Source organism: Quercus suber, unplaced genomic scaffold (genome assembly GCF_002906115.3).
Source record: "Quercus suber isolate HL8 unplaced genomic scaffold, Cork oak 2.0 scaffold_442, whole genome shotgun sequence".
NCBI classification, from domain to species: Eukaryota; Viridiplantae; Streptophyta; class Magnoliopsida; order Fagales; family Fagaceae; genus Quercus; species Quercus suber.
This window is the reverse complement of record NW_027069893.1, coordinates 479088-496708: the sequence shown is the minus strand read 5'-3', so window position 1 is coordinate 496708 and position 17621 is coordinate 479088. Positions and strand designations below refer to the sequence as shown.

The 17621-nt window shown below is 33.1% G+C and overlaps 1 protein-coding gene and 1 pseudogene across 5 annotated transcripts in view; both read right to left on the bottom strand.

Moving 5' to 3' along the window:
• The window catches only part of LOC112029305 (uncharacterized), a 58451-nt gene extending 56361 nt beyond the window's left edge, over positions 1-2090 (bottom strand). For 4 of the 5 annotated variants that reach the window (XM_065762111.1, XM_065762105.1, XM_065762107.1 and 1 more), the window contains exons 1-2: positions 1492-2089; positions 544-729 (exon numbers count right to left, since the gene is read on the bottom strand). The gene's annotated coding sequence lies outside the window, so the exon portion shown is untranslated. Of the gene's footprint in view, positions 1-543; positions 730-1491 lie in introns of all 5 variants that reach the window. The other variant, XM_065762112.1, reaches the window with a different exon arrangement.
• Positions 2091-10301: 8211 nt separating this feature from the next.
• Positions 10302-14239, bottom strand: LOC112029289 (MDIS1-interacting receptor like kinase 2-like; annotated as a pseudogene).
• Between the last annotated feature and the right edge of the window lie 3382 nt (positions 14240-17621).

The window sequence follows — 17621 nt, the reverse complement described above, 5'->3', positions numbered from 1 at the left end:
TTGATTGAAGTTCGCGGGTGATGAGAACAATAACAATGAACAAATAAGGGAAGGGGGCCTTCCAATTACATGTGCCGTCAACACATAGACCCCCCCCCCCCCCCCCCCCCCCCCCCTTTCTCCTTCCTCCTACTTCCTCTCACTTTCTTGTTCTATTTTAACACACACAAACTAACAATCTTGAATAAATATAATTTACATAGGTGATCATTATGACAACAATATTCTCCTTAAAAATAAAACCGCTGCCAACCTACAAAGGAAAACACAAAATAAAAGGAAAAGGTTTTAAGAGAATTATTTTTGCTTCTACAAAAGCAAATGCATATATTCATTAAAAACTTGCAAGCCTAGGAAAATTAGCATTCACGTAATAAGCCAGATTACCACAAACCAGCAGTTTAATGACAGGAATTCAAATTCTTCCACAGATAAAGCAATACCAAAACTAGGGCACCACTACATATATTAATCATATTCTAGGGGTTTCAAGATAATGCATTAACTTCATATCAAAAAGAAAGTCAGATAGCCTGCACTAACCAGTTTAACAATCAAGGCCTTCTCATAGCATAAGTGAGACAGCTTCTCCCTAAGCTGCTCAGCTATCACAAACTGCTTCCCACCAGAATAACCTCCATTTCCACCAACTGCAGTTATCATATGCCCATGAGACAATAGCTGGCACCGTCCACATAGAATAGTACTAAGCTGGTGGTGCTTCTTTTTCTGCACAATCACATACATTCTGTAAGTACTATCTTATAACTCTCAACTCCAAATATTCAAAAACCAATTAATGCAATTTGATCAACTCAATTTACCAAAAATGAGGGGTGCAGAAATGCCCAGTAAACAAATCATTCTTTGAGACGGCAATTCATAACCAATTGTCAAAGTTAATTTCTAGTCTTTCTAAGCAAAAAGAAAAGAAAAATTTGAGCTTAACAATAACAGCAAAAGAAGGAAATTTTGCTTGAAAAATCAATGAAGGGGCTTATAATATTGCTTCAAGGTTCAAACTTTGATATACCCCACCAAAGCAAAAGGCATTTAAAATTCAATTTGCAATTTTTTAATTAAAAAAAATAATTCCATAGTTACAATGGGGAGGAGGATTTGAACCTTGGATGTCTTGGAACATCAAGAGGTGCCAACAAGTAGAGCTCTTTGGCTAAATTAAATTTGCAAATTGCCCATTACCATATTATCCCAAAATCACTTACTTTTCATTCTTATTCAAGCTATTATATAAATATTCCCTCTTAAAAAGCAACTCTTTCAAAGAGCTAAATCAAAAGTACTATGCAAAAACAATTCAGACCACATAACCCACTTACTGGGCAATTCATAAACTTTTGTTTGAAAAGCAATAAAAGGACTTATTACAATTCAACATTGTTTCAAACTTTGACATGCCCACCACAGAAAAAGCTTTCAAATTCAATTTTTTTCAACTACCCATTACAGTATAATCACAAAAACACTTACTCAAGCTCTTAAAAAGCACTGACAAAAACAATTCGAACCAATTCATAGGTCTCGATGTCCACGTAACCCGGAGCATCCGAATCCGAAGTCTGCAACGGAGCCCCACACCCGTAACAAGCAGCCACCGCCATTGAAACCTTCAAGACCTTCTCTTTCTTCTTCATCATCTTCTTCTTCTTCTTGGTCTCAGCTTTCTTTTCGGTCATGGCCTCAAGGGGCAACTGGTGTTCAAGGAATTTCTGGCCTCCCCCGGTTCCGTCGGGTCCGGATACGGACTCTGAGGAATGTGCCTCTGAGACTGAAGGCTTTGCAGAGTACGAGAGTGGGTTTTGTGTAAATTTTGGGAAATTTGGGGGCAGAGATTATGAGATGGTGAGGAAGGGAGAGTGGTGAGAGGGATGCCATGGATGATGACCGTTAATGGGGAGAGGTTTGACGGTTGGAAGGGTTTAAGGCTTTTTAAAGCTCGTGGTGTTCGTTGAGGAAGATGACAGACACTTCAGTTCAAAGCGAGCCAGATAAGTCATGAGTTTAGGGTGTACACAGTTCACACACTTAAGCAAAGACATGATTTCAGATATGTGACCAATCTAACTCGATAATTTTATTCATGAATACCCGATTAGTCAAGTTTCTGTTATTATTCCTTCTCAAAAAAAAAAAAAAAGTTTTGTTATTATTTTCTATAATGTTGGGACCTGAATTTAAATGTTAATTTTAGTGAATATAAAATTGCTGCTGCATATATGAGTATATGACATTATTTCAAAAATAATTCAAAGAAAAATGGACTGAACTCATGTACACAGCTGATGAAAAATCACCAACAAAAAGTAAAGTGTACCAAATCCAGGACAAAAAAGTGTGGGCCTCGCCCATTAGAAGTAACTAGTAAGTTGTCCGTGCGATGCACGGATAATTTTATAATATTTTATGTAAGATGGTTTTGGATAATATTGTATATATATTATAAAGAAAAAAGCAAACTAAATTAGAGTAAAGAAACATATACATTTTAAAGTATTAAAAATTAGTTTAGTAGCTTCATTGCATATTTGTACCATTCTTAAGTTAAGATTTTTTTTTTTTTTAAATCATGATACCAAAAATAAATGCAAAAGAGTAATGGGACCATGAAAATCAACTAATTTGTGTTGTGTTCACATATTTCATATCATGAAATGAAAGTATGTCCAACTCTCTGACCGTCTTTCACTCATCGATAATGCGACATTATGACATGATTTGGACAAATGTGTATGCATGTGTCTTATAAATGATTTAAAATTGAACCATAGTAGAATATGGCTTTACATTGTACACAAAATATTCTCTCTACTTATATATCCAAAACAAAAACTATCCAACCAAATCACTCAAACGTAAATCATATTTAAGCCCCTAATTTAGAAAAGAAAAATGGAAAAAAAACCCGTAGGGGTTTCGGTATCTTGATGGTAGTGGGTGGCCTGTATAACAAAGGCGATGACCCCTTAGATTCCTTTTTCTCTCTCTTTCAAATTTTTTGTCAGTCTAAGGTTTTTTATTTTGGTAATATATAGTGAAATAATGTGTTTTATATAACAATCCACAACATTTTTATGTTTCTCTATCCTTATTCAGGGCCTTATCTAGTTAGTTATTACTATTAGTCCTTAATTATTTATTTATTTATTTATTTATTTATTTGCTTTTTTTAAAATACTAAAATGGTGGGTGTGCTAAAAGACATGAAGAATAGAGAAATGTGTGGTGTAAGTTTAGTAAACTAATGAGACATAAATAAGCTAAAAGTAAAATAAGTTAATATGAACCTTTGGGTAACAGAAAAAAACTTAATGAAAGAGGTTAAAGAAATGCTAAATGCAAAATTTGAGCGTTACTTGGCAAGACCTCATGCACTCCCGCATGAGATCTCTGCTTTATATATATATATATATATATTGATGACTATTCCTTTATAACTCCTAATCACTAATCAACATGAGTTTAAAAAAACTTTGTGATAGGACTTTATCATACTTACAAAATAAGTATAGATTATATATATATATTTAAAGGATATTGCTATTGTGTTCATCCTTATAAGAATTTAACCACATATTAAATTTTCATTATTTTTGACAATTTTTCTTTGATTCCTTTATAATTTATATATTGTGTTTGTTTAAATGAATTTTTTCTCAAACTTTCAAAGGATGAACTTTAGATAAGATGTTCAACTTTTATACGCCAACTTCACGAAGCATTGATTGTAAATTTTGTAAATGGAACAAATCAAGATAAGAAATTAAGAATATGGTCAATTTTGGTTGGCTTGATTTGTCTAGACATCAATTTTCTCTCTTGCCAAAAGTTCGACTTTTAGGCAGAAGTTTCCTTGATTATTACTTTTATACAAAATTCCAAAATCATTAAATTGGAATAGGTCTCTTACTGACCTAACCAATTGGAATAGGATGAAATTTCTTCCCATTCACACTAAACGTTGCGTACACTCCAAATTTTTTCTGCATCTCATAATGATACGTTGTGGAAAGATGTCATCCAAGTCCAACATGATTGAGAGTTGTAGTTGAGACTATGGCCCAGAAGCTTTACTATTCAATACTTTGCGAGATAAATTAAACCCTCATTTGATGTAATAAGAGACTATGGAATTTGACATTGTATACACTGGGATTTGTTCTTGATGTTGTGAAATTGCTGTAGGTACTAAAAACTCTAGTTTGATTAGTTGGCAAGTCATGTTCTTTAAGTGTGAAAAGTCTACAATGGAAAACTTTTATGTTCCTACAATAAATGTTTTGGAGAGAAAATTGTTAGCCCCTTCATCCCATTGGGACCCCCTTATTTATACAAAGGAAAAAGGGTCCAATATTCCTGAGTGTGACTTAGTTACATAGAATTTTTGTGCAATTGTTCCTACATTTCTTTTAAAAATTTAATTATAATTTTAAACTCTAATTTGTGATTTTTATATGATTTTTGTGGTTTGATTTTGATTTAATAAAGACATATTAGCCAAAAGAAATGAAGTTAGAGCTATTAAAGAAACCTATACTTTCAAATTAGCAATTACCGATGGCCAATGCTGCATTGTCATTTATGGTTGTGGAATGAATAAGCGGTAGGTTGTTTGGGCAACTAATTGAGGCAAAGCAATTAACCACATTAAAAGGGATTAGCAACTTTTTCTTTCTCGTTTACCATTTGTGATATGTATATGCCTTTTTCACATATGCTCAAGTGAAGTACCCATTAGGATTTCCCTTAATTATGATAAACATATTAAATTTTTTTTTAAAGGAAGTTCCATATTTATTGAATGAGATATATATATATATATATGTGTGTGTGTGTGTGTGTGTGTGTGTGTCGAGAGCCATGTAGCTGAATTGGCACCTCCCATACACAAAGTGTCTAGGGTGTAAGGGAGAAAATGTTCAAATTGTGGGAGTCAAGGAGAAAAGGTTCGAGTTGTGGGGATAGCATAGATACTATAATTATTTATATATTAAAAAAAAAAAAGATATATGTGTGTGTGTATTGTTTTCCTTGAGCTAAAGAAGTTGCGATGGATGTGTGGAGTGGATGGTATTTTTTATTTAGTCCTTGAATATTTTGGGATGTTTCAAATGAGTAATGGCTCCTCTTTGGCTCCTAAAATTTTTGGTTTGTTGATTTTGCTATCTATAACTTGATTCTTCTTTACCTAATAAAATTTGGAATTTTTTGTAAGTACATTTTTTCTTCAATAAAATGAATAGAAATCTACCTTCATGTTCATGCTCATGTTAATGTTCATATTTGTAAACCTAAATCATATTTAAGCCCCTAATTTTTTTAAAAAAAAAAAAAAAAAAAAAAAAAACCAATAGGGGTTTGGTGTCTTGATAGTAGTGGGTGGCCTGTATAACAAAGGCGGTGACCCCGTAAATTCCTCTTTCTCTTTCTTTGAAATGTTTTGTCAGTCTCAAGTTTTTTATTTCGGTAATATATAGTGAAATAGTGCATTTTATATAACAATCCACAACATTTTTGTGTTTCTCTATCTTTCTTCAGGGCCTTATCTAGTTAGTTATTATTATTAGTCCTTTTTTTTTTTTTTTGCTTTTTAAAAAAAAATACTAAAATGGTGGGTGTGCTAAAAGACATGAAGAATAGAGAAAGATGTGGTGTAAGTTTAGTAAATTAATGAGACATTAATAAGCTAACAGTAAAATAAGTTAATATGAACTTTTGGATAACAGTAAAAACACTTAATGAAAGAGGTAAAAAAAAATGTTCATTGCAAAATTAGATTGCCACTTGGCAGTACCTCATACACTCACGCATATGGTCTCTGCTTTTATATATACTAGTCATAGACCTGCGCGTTGCGCAGCGCGTGATTATTTTTATGGTGATCTCATTATTATTATTATTTTGTAATTTGAACTAATTTAATGAAATGTAATGCATTTCATAATCATATTTATCACAAAATAATTTTTTATTATTGTAGAATTGTTTTATTTAAAATTTGAAACCTTAATTCTACTATAGTTGGTTGACTAATTTTTACATCTTTAAGTCAATTAAACATGTTTTGCATGCTATATGTAAACCTTCTTTTCCATAAGGGTTGAAATTATGTGCGTAATATTTTTTTTCTATAGAAATTAAAAAGAATAAAATTCACCTTGTCTTGATGTTTTCTAAAAATTAAATTTGGAGATTCTCTTTCAATAATTGTGAAAATTCCAAGCAATAATTCAGAAGGTAATACATGTTACATGTTCATGCTTTGATTATGTAATTGTATGATTGATTTGGGTTGTAATTTATAAGTTGAAAATGGTGGTGTATATCTAAAAGGCCTAACTATGTTGTTTAGGATATTGAATATAGTGTTGTGTGTGATTTATAGAGTAGCAACGGTTGTAGTAATTAAAAATTGGTTTTTCATTGTCTTTTAATTTATAAAAACAAATCAATTTAAATAGCGTGTGAAGAATATAAGCATTTAAGGACTTTTTTTTTATTTTTTATTTTATTATTTATAAATAATGTTAAATGAAATGTAAAAAAAAATAAAAAGATTTTGAAAATTTTCATCTTTATTTCTTATATATTTCTATTATTACTAAAGAACGTTTTCCTTTTAGTTTTGATAATAAATATGATTTTCTAGATTAGAGTTTGATTAGTTTCAAGTTTAAATTTTGTATGATTTTATTTAATTGTTGATTATATGATTTAATTAAGTGAATTTAACGATTTATTTATTTGCATTGTAAAATTTATAATAACATTCATAAGGTCATCTTTAATTAATTTTTTACTCCTTTAGCCGTCGGTCTCTTTGTTTTCCAATTAATGGTTACTAATTAATTTATTTAATTAACGTTTGATTTCTTTTACTAATCTCTTTCTCTCCCTCTTTGTTAAAATCTTATTGTTTTCCAAAATTTGATGATAATTCTAATGTACTAAATATGCATATTGTAACATTTATTTTTATTTTTATTTTATTCCATTTTGCTGCCATGAAGTTAGTACATCCATAACTATTAGTTTATTATTTTATGACATGTTTGGTTTGATATTATTATTATTACTGTAAGGACTCAATTCAATTTAAACTGAGTGTTGGGTTTCAGCCCAATAAGCCCAAACAACAAATTTATAGAGAGTGGGTTGAAAGGCTTAGGCGCTGGCCGTTGATCACCATGGCCAAACTTATCTCAAAAAATGGCTAAGTGTCTTTTTACAAACGGGAGAATGCTCCTCGGCCTGTGGCCGAGGAGGCCTTCTTGTTTCTTTTTTCCCCCTCCTCTTCCTGGGGTTACTAACTCTTCTTTTATAGCTTTCATCTTCCTCTCTCCTGCTTCCATCTGTTGATCATCTATTCGCTTTTCTTCTGGTTGTCCGTCCCATCAGAGGCCTTATCGGTACTCAAGTGGCTCGCTCTAACCAACGTTATCCTGTCAAAGGGTTACCTCCCCATTAATGCGGCCAGGGGGGTTAGTTGAGTGCATTCAATGCGATAGTGACAACTTACTTTGGGGTTAAACTCTCCCCAAAACCACCCTTGTCAGGCCGAGGACAAGGTATCCTCGGCCTGGTCCTAGGAAAGTAGGCTTCCCCCCCTTCTCCTCAGAAATAGCTTGTACTCCTCGGCTAACCAACGTTATCCTGTCAAAGGGTTACCTCCCCATTAATGCGGCCAGGGGGGTTAGTTGAGTGCATTCAATGCGATAGTGACAACTTACTTTGGGGTTAAACTCTCCCCAAAACCACCCTTGTCAGGCCGAGGACAAGGTATCCTCGGCCTGGTCCTAGGAAAGTAGGCTTCCCCCCCTTCTCCTCAGAAATAGCTTGTACTCCTCGGCATGGGCCTTGGGCTTGCTATATGATGGGCCGAGGTTATCAGGCCCACGGGCCCCACAATTACTATTATTATTATTATTATTATTATTATTATTATAAATTTAGTGTTTCTAAAATAGCATGTGTTTTGTATTCTCTTTTTCTATTAATGCATTGTAACGTTTTATGGGAATACTTTATAAGAAAATTGTTTATTCTTTTTTTTTTTTAAATATAAATTGAGTGTTTCTAAATTGATATTTGTTTTGTATTTCATTTTTCCATTGATGCATTGTAACATTTCATGGGAAGACTTTATAAGAACAATTTTTATTTATTGAATAAAATATTATACATTTAATTTTAAAAAAATGAGACAAAATATAAATAATTATGATATGGAGGATGTTGCTAAATTTAAATGTTGAATAAAATAAGATGAGAATAAAATAATAAAAATGAAATGTATAGTAATAAAAACCATATTATTTTAGTTATGTTATGTAATAAAATAATATTATATTTTTATATACTATCTTTATAATGCAATAATATAACATTTAACAACCAATGAGAATAAAACAGATAACAACATAAAATATAAAACTAAATCGTATCAAGCTAGATTACCTGTCAATTTCAATTTTAGCAAACTAACTGACTTCTAGTAGTCTAAAATTGATTTCTGCAATGCATTTGGTGGAGCTTTCAATACTGCATTAGTATGTTTTGATGGTCAACCTGTTACACTAAAATTAAAAAATATATATACCAAAAATTGAAGGAAATTATATATATATATATATATAAAGAGAGAGAGGGGGGGGCTTTTGTGTGTGGAAAAATAGAAATTATGCATGGAATAAGAGGGAGAATGACAATTTTATAGCATGAGGATAAGAATAAGAAGAGTCAAAAATAAAGGAAGATAAAAAGATAGAATAATATTAATATTGAGAGTAGTGGGGATATGAAAAGTTGAAATGGAATGAGAAAGGTTGAAGAAAGTTAAGGTAGAAAATAGTGGGGATATGAAAAGTTAAAATGGAATTGAAAATTTAATAATAAATAAGAATAATTAAAAATAAGATAAATTATATATGATATTTTGATTGTAATATAATAGAGTTTTTAATTCACTTTAAATGTTAAAAAATTGTATAAAAAAAGTGGAAAAAAATTGATAATAACATGGCTGCTGATGTGGCTCATTGGGAGCGTAGCAACATTAAATGCTACGCTTCAGCTTTTAGTAATATATAGACTATCTTTATAATGCAATAATATAACATTTAACAACCAATGAGAATAAAAAAGATAACAACATAAAATATAAAACTAAATCGTATCAAGCTAGATTACCTGTCAATTTCAATTTTAGCAAACTAACTGACTTCTAGTAGTCTAAAACTGATTTCTGCGATGCATTTGGTGGAGCTTTCAATACTGCATCAGTATGTTTTGATGGTCAACCTGTTACACTAAAATTAAAAAATATATATACCAAAAATTGAAGGAAAGTATATATATATATATATATAGAGAGAGAGAGAGAGAGAGAGAGAGAGAGAGAGAGAGAGAGAGGCTTTTGTGTGTGGAAAAATAGAAATTATGCATGGAATAAGAGGAGAATAACAATTTTATAGCATGAGGATAAGAATAAGAAGAGTCAAAAATAAAGGAAGATAAAAAGATAGAATAATATTAATATTGAGAGTAGTGGGATATGAAAAGTTGAAATGGAATGAGAAAGGTTGAAGAAAGTTAAGGTAGAAAGTAGTGGGATATGAAAAGTTAAAATGGAATTGAAAATTTAATAATAAATAAGAATAATTAAAAATAAGATAAATTAAATATGATATTTTGATTGTAATATAATAGAGTTTTTAATTCACTTTAAATGTTAAAAAATTGTATAAAAAAATTGGAAAAAAATTGATAATGACATGGCTGCTGATGTGGCTCATTGGGAGCGTAGTAACATTAAATGCTACGCTTCAGCTTTTAGTAATATATAGATATAGATTGATATTGATTACAATTTCATAAGATAAAAGCTAAAACTAAGCCACAAAAGTAAGAAGTAGATACAATTTGAGAAGTTAAAGGCAATAGTTTAAACAAGAATGAGAGAGAAAGATGTTATGGAAGAGGATCATTGAGACTTAGAGAGATGTTAGGCTAGAGTATTATTTCTATTTTATATCAAAACAAAAAAATTGCATTTCAGTCAAACTTCACAGGACTCTAATACACAATGAATTTATTCAAAAGGTCCTCAACCTTTTATGCATTAAAGGAAAATTAACAAATAACAATACATTCTCCCATGACACATTAAGTCTGCGTCACATACTTTTATTGGTTCTACGTACATACATACATATATACCAAAGAAGACATGCACAAATGCCATGCACAAGTAACGCAATGGTCGAGAGAGACTAAGATAATTTTTAGCTAGTAGCAGCCTACATCTCCAACTGCCTACACACGCTACGCATGGTTGGGCGAGATTGAGGATTGGCACGTAAACATAAAAGTGCTAAATTTTGCATAAGAGCTAATTCATTGGCAATCTTTAGACTTTTGGGAGGTGAGAGACGATCATCTAACACATCTTTAAAGGGGACGCTTGTACTAGTTGAGGAATTTAGATTAGTAATGAGTTCGCCTGGATGCTTTCCCATTAGAATTTCAAGTACCAAAACACCAAAATTATAAACGTCACATTTTTCAGTCACTACCATTGTGTAAGCTAGCTCTGCAAAAAATCAAACGTGGTGTATAAAAAATGGAGATTGTAGTTCTACGTAATTATAAATTTAGTTCTTGGTAAATAAATAAATCTTTAGCTAAATGGTTGTTTAATACCTATTAAATATATGAGGCATCCCTCGCATAAAATTTGCCCAAAAAAATGAGCCATCAATTAGGATGTAACTTTAATCACTCCATAAAGAGCAATGATAGTCACATGCTCCTTATTATACACTCATAATATACAGCTAAATGGTGGAGCAAGAGAAGCAGTCACCTAAGGCCCCAAGTAAAAAAAAAATGCCCCCAAATTTTAACCAATAGGGTTAATTATAATCTATAAATAAAATTATATTTTTTTACTAGACCAAAAAGAAATAAAAAATAGAGAAAAATGCAATGTTCACAATATTTTTCACAATACTTTTATAAAAAATGCTAAGTAGTAGGTTGTTACAACCTGTTATTGATGGCAAAAAAAATAATTATAGTAATATTTTCAAATAGAAAACAAAATCCAACTTAAAACCTAGGATTTGTTTTTATAAAATATTGTGAATATTGCACTTCTAAAAAAAAAAAAAAGAATAATAATAAGAGTTTAGTTAGCAACTTTTTACTAGTTCACATCTAAGTCTACCTTTAACACCACTCTTTTACTTACCACTATCAATCTACCACATCAACAAGTATGAAAATTTTTGTCAAATTTTTTCTATCTATAAAATTTCTAAAAAAAGAAAAAATTTTACGTAGTTCAAGTTAATTGGTAGTAATTTTGCATCTAAAATAAGATAATCAATTTTCGCTTTAGGCTACCAAATGCATCAAGCCGCTCTTGATAATATACACACAACCACAAGACTGAAAATTATGTTTTTAAAACATGATTTCACATCCTTAAAAATTGTGTTTTAATTGATTTCAAATGTATAGGGAGTGTGCAATGAGATTTTTGTTTCATAAATATATAACAAACAATAAGATGCACGTAATGGACATAAATTAAAGTTCTAAAACAAGCATGTCAAATTCAAGCAAAAATCCATCGAGGAAAAGCTTTGAAGCTTACCTGGGGCAAGATAACCATAAGTGCCTGCAATTGTTGTCCAATTAGATGAATCAGGCTTCAAGAACCTTGCAGTGCCAAAATCTGATACATAGGCTTCAAGGTCTGAGCTCAACAATATATTCTTGCTCGAGATGTCACGATGAATTATAGGTGGAACACAATCATGATGCATATAAGATAAAGCATAGGCTACACTTTTAACTACTCGTATCCTAGTTGGCCAATCTAGCTCTGTTGCTCCTTCGCTGCACAGCATATCCACTAAGCTTCCTCCTTCCATGAACTCATAGACCAAAAATGAGTGCACTTCACGGAAACAAAACCCCAAAAGCTTTACAATGTTGCGATGTCTTATTTCTGTTAAAGCTGCCACCTCACTAGTAAAATTTTTTATAATTTCACTCTCTATGCCTTCGGCCATGGACCTCAACTTCTTCACTGCAAACACCTGAGCGCCTGGGATCTCCACTTTATAAACTTTTGCAGTTCCCCCCACCCCAATACAGTACTTGTCATCAAAGCTTTCTGAAGCTTCTACAATGTCTTTATACACGATCTTCCCATCAAAGTACCATATCGAGAATGGATTCTTTCTGTTTGACGTGCTTTCATCTTTCAGCATATTTCTCGAGAGCTTCTTTTCTAGAAATAAAAAAATTACGACAGACGTAATTGAGAGTGACAATGCACCAACAAAAGAAGCAACAAAGATTACTACAAGTTTGCTTTTTGTAATTCGACCACCCTTCTTTATAACTGAGGCATAGCAAGGTCGCAAACCTTGGATTTCGCCACATAGATCTTTGTTGTTACTGAAAGCCTCTAGCGTAGTTGACCAAAAGATTTTGCCCTCAGGAAGAGGACCCTCCAAATTGTTGTTTGACAGGTTGATGCTTATCAAGCTCACCATGCTGCCCAATGAAGTGGGGACTGAACCATTGAGGTTATTGTTGGAGAGGTTCAAGTATTCCAAATCTGAAAGGCTGCCAAGCTGGGGCGGTATTCCTCCCATCAGTGAATTGAAACTCAAATCGAGATCTTGTAAGGCTTGAAGATTACCAATTTGGTAGGGAATCGTCCCATTCAAGTAATTCTTGCTCAAAGATAAACTTTGCAGCCTCCAACAGTCCCCTATTTGATCTGGAATCGGCCCACCAAGCATGTTTATGGAAAGGTCAAGAGTCTCCAAATTGGACAGTCCTCCAATTCCTGCAGGTACCTCACCAGAAAACTTGTTGTCTTTCAAGATTAGCTTTAATAATTTGGATAACTTTCCAATTTCTGCTGGTATTTCACCAGACAATTGATTGGAAGAAAGGTCAAGGTATCCCATTTTGCGCAATTGAACAATCTCTTTGGGGATTTTACCACTTATCATATTCCCAGCAAGTTTCAGCGCTGTCAAGTTTTGGCACTCTCTCCAATTTGGTGAGAGTTTACCTTGCAACCTGTTGTAACTCAAATCAATATAAGTGAGATTTGGGTACACCCCAAAATCCTGGTCTATATATCCTGTTAGTTGGTTATGTTCAAGCCGAACCCTATTCAAGGTTCGGCAGTTTTTAAGACTAACAGGGATCGGACCAGTGAAATTGTTAAAGGCTGCAGTGAAGTTGACAAGCTTTCCACCTTGACATACTTGTTGGGGTAATTGGCCAGTGAAGTTGTTAAAAGCCAGTTGTAGATTAACTAACGAAGATAGGTTTCCTATTTCTTCTGGTACAGAACCAGATAACCGGTTCATCAACAGGTTCAAATGTGTTAGTTTTAAAGTCCCAAAACTAACGGGGATTTGTCCTGAAAGTTCATTTAGGTTAAGGATAAGTGACGTTAAGTGACTCAAATTACCTATGGATGGAGGGATTGGACCACAAAAGTAATTCCTATCAAGGGCTAGTAGAACCAAGTGTTTCAAATTTCCTATTTCTTCAGGAATTCTACCACCAAGCTTATTCTCTTGGAGGACAAATATTTTGAGACTAAGGAAGCCTGTTTTGGACAGACTGGTTCCATCGGGGAATAGACGCCGGTCTAGTTCACCAGTTATACTGTTTTGGGAAACACCAAGCTCAGAAAGGTGAGTGAGATTAGCAAGAGAAAGAGGTAATGAGCCATTGAGGGAATTCGTGGAAAGGTCAAGATATTGGAGTTTGGAAAGTGTGCCAATGTTTGATGGTATGGTGCCTGTGAGTTTGTTCACACTGAGATCAAGGTGAAGAAGGTTTGGAAAGGAAGAGAAATCTAAGTTTTGGAGGTTACCTCTCAGTCCTGCGTGTGCAAGGTTTATTTCAGTTATGCTTCCTTCATTGTTGCACGCTATTCCACGCCATTTGCATGGACTTGAAGCAGAGGAATTGGTGTGTGCTACCCATGACTTCAGAATTGGTTGGTCTGGGAGGCTTTCTTTCCATTTGAGTAGAGCCTCAATTTCTGTCTTTGATATTGGATTAGCCTTGCAGGAGGATAGCAAAACAAACCAGCATGCAACTAAGAGTGCAAGTGAAACATGTTTTGACTGTTTTCCTTGGCTAGCCATCAGGAATCCTTCTTTCTATCGTTTTGGTAGGGGATGTGGTGAAAATACCATTTTTAGTCTTATCATATCCACATATAAAAAAGTCTTTTTTTTTTTTGTTTAATTTAATAATTTTTGGCTCCGCCGGAGGGGGTAGGGTGAATATTTTCAAGTCTTAAGAAAGAAAATTTTGGTCCTTGCTCAAGAACACATGAAAACCAATGAGCTTTAAGTCATCATTAAAAAAAGTAAAGGTTGTCCAATCCTCTTCATTTCTATCTGTCACCGGTAATCATTTTACTGCTGAATTTAACGTTTTTTAAGGGTTCTTTGGCTGGAATTTCAAAATTGATTGCGTTGAACGTCCACTATAAGGTACTAATAAGTCTTCCTCGACTAAGAAACAAAAGGGATTTTTCTATTGGATATCAACAAAAATTTCCAAATTCCAACGACATTGTACTTCTTGACTTAACTTGGTTATTTAATTACTATATAATATGTCAGGTTTTCCTATTCTGAATACCTTTGGAATTTGGATTGCAATGCCAACGCAGAACTAATACTGCAGTCCCTGCAGTCCAAAATTGAGTTTGGCCAATTGTCACTCTCAATGGTCCTTGGACAGTATTAGTATACGTTCAAATGAAGTGCACTTGGCTTTCATTTTCTGTTTATTCAAAATTATTAGTGTCAATTACTCAATTACGTTAAGTGTTGGCAAATTCAAAATCCTTTTTCTTTTTCTTTTTAATTAAAAAAAAAAAGAAAAAAAAAGGATTATTGAGAGTGACATAAATCAGGTAAGTATTTCCTTGCTGACCTTGACTATCTTCTGCAGTTCTAATATTAGGCGTTTAGTTCGCCGTAATATTACATTACATCGTAATATTACATTATTGTAATATTACATTAATGTAATCTCAATACAAGAATACAATATTACATTGTTTAAGAATGTGATAAGATTAAGGTGATGCAATATATTTTGTAATTTTAGATTATGGTAATGTTAGAAAAAATAAAATAAACCAAAAATCTTAATGTCACATCATCATAATGTGTATCACAGCAAGAACATATCACAATGACCCAAACACCTCTAAGTGATTTCTCATCATTTCACTTAACAACAAGACTAGTGAATCAAAAAAATTTATAAGTATTTCATAATTGTTGAAACTACATGTTGTGATTAATATATAATAAAAGTAGTTAGTACATGGTATGAACATGTGAATGTGAAGTTGCACAAATCACAACTACCTACATGGTAAGAGTTAGAATCTTATATATATATATATATATATAAAGACACTACACTATTATTAGGGTTTTGATAGGTCTAGTTCAAGTGATCTTCCCACATGGAAAAATGAGAAGACTAAGAATATGGAATGAATTTCTTTTAAGGCCAATTTGGTAGTTGATCTATTGCTAAAAGGTGCCTACAATTTTTTGGATTAAAAGATACCACATTTGATTTGAGGATTTGTTTATTGTGTTAATTTGAGAGGAGTAATGGATGTACTGCGGTTTTGGACTAGTGAAAGTGCCAAGTTTGTGAGTTGAGGTTTAAAGTTTATTTTGGGGTGTAATAAATTTGTGTTAGGCTATTTTTGTAAGAAGTTACGAGTATATCTATCAAATTTGGTTGAACGTGTTTATAATCCATATTTTTATTGTGAATTTATGATATGATGACAATGCATCAATTGAAAGAAAATATAGGTATAGTAGTGTTAATCATTCTAAATATATAAATGGAACCTTTTTTTTTTTTAGATAGTTATAATATGCTGCTAACTCCGCCGCTTGAACCCTTTCTCCCCTAAACTTCTAAGCACTTTATGGATGAGAAAATAACAAATAAGGTACAAGACTCTTGGTAATAAATGGAACCTTTTTTTTTTGAGGAGCAAAAATGGGGGTTTTTATTGTTATATTTTTACCCCCGGGCAAGGAGCCAGGTGGCAGTGGGTTGGGTAAGGTGAGGACATCGCAGGCAAACCACGCCGTACCAGCCTGTGTGGGAGTCACCTCACATTTGTGAGTACACCCCCCACCAAGTTTACCCACCAACGGAATCTTGCTGGTAGCGAGACTCGAACCTAAGTGTGTTACACGAAGCGTCCGAACCTTGCCAGCTGAGCCAAGACCCCATTGGCGGTAATAAATAAAACTTAAATGAAGGTTTTTTCTTTTCTTTTCCAGTGACATTCGAATTGATGTGGATATTCTTTTGTGCTATGGCTTAAATATGCATTGGTCATCAATTTTTATGCATGTTTTCATTTATAGTCCTCACACAATTTTTTGTTTCATTAATCCTTAGTTTTTTTTTTAAAAAATTTATTTTAAGTGGAGAGGGATATTTGAACACTAAATATCTAGTTTAAAACATCAAGAAACGCTAATTGACCTAAAAGTCATTGGCATTTCATTTTAGTCATTACTATTGTGGGGGGAAAAGGGTCCAATCCAACATAATGGGCCGAGAGCCCATATGAGAGCTATTGTGCGACCAAGAAGAAGGAGATGGTAAGGGCAAGACCCATCTGGAAGTGGAACCCTCAGAGGGAAGAATGATTACGATCCGAAGAGGTTATCTTCTGTCCGAAGAGGTTATAGTCCTCTGACGAGAATAGTATAGATCAATTGAACGTATAAGAAGTCAAAATGATCTTCCGAGGACTCCTCTTGATCAAGATAAGCTCTGAGTACACTGGGAGACGATAAGGATGAAGAAATATCTAAGGGAAAAGTTGCTACCACCGTATTTAATGTTCTGCAGCAACTTTTCTAGCCGCATTTATGTGGAGAAGACCCCTGAACAGTGTATCCTCACCTACTGCCACTCACACGGAGCTGAAGAAGATGCTTGACGTGACATATACTCAAGTAGATTCACGGATGAAGTACAAGTGGACGATGGAGATGAAGAGAAGGGAGGTTATATAAAGGAAGAAACTCCTAACGTAAGGGGAGAGTAAAAAAAAAGAATAAAAAAGAAAGAGAGAACTTGACTGTAACCTTAACACCTTTATTCATCAGATAAACAATAATATAGTTCTTCGGATTTTCAGGCTTTACGTGTAAATTTATGTTGGCTCGTGTTTGAAAGTTATGATTCGTTGTTGTCAATCCAACACTTAACCTAGCTCTTTTACCCATACTCTACAAATTTATTGTTTTGGGCTTGGGCCACAAATCCTAACCCTACAACTATTTTGAAGCGTATTTCATTTTTATCTTTGCCATCACCCTAAGTAACAGAAATTGATGACATGACTAAAATGATATTTACATGTCATTTAATTACAATTAAAAAATGGCAATAATACTCTCACATAGTCACACTCGTTTTTTTTACACCCATTTTTCATGTTTTAAATGTTGACATTTCTGCCGTGTATGTAATAGGATATT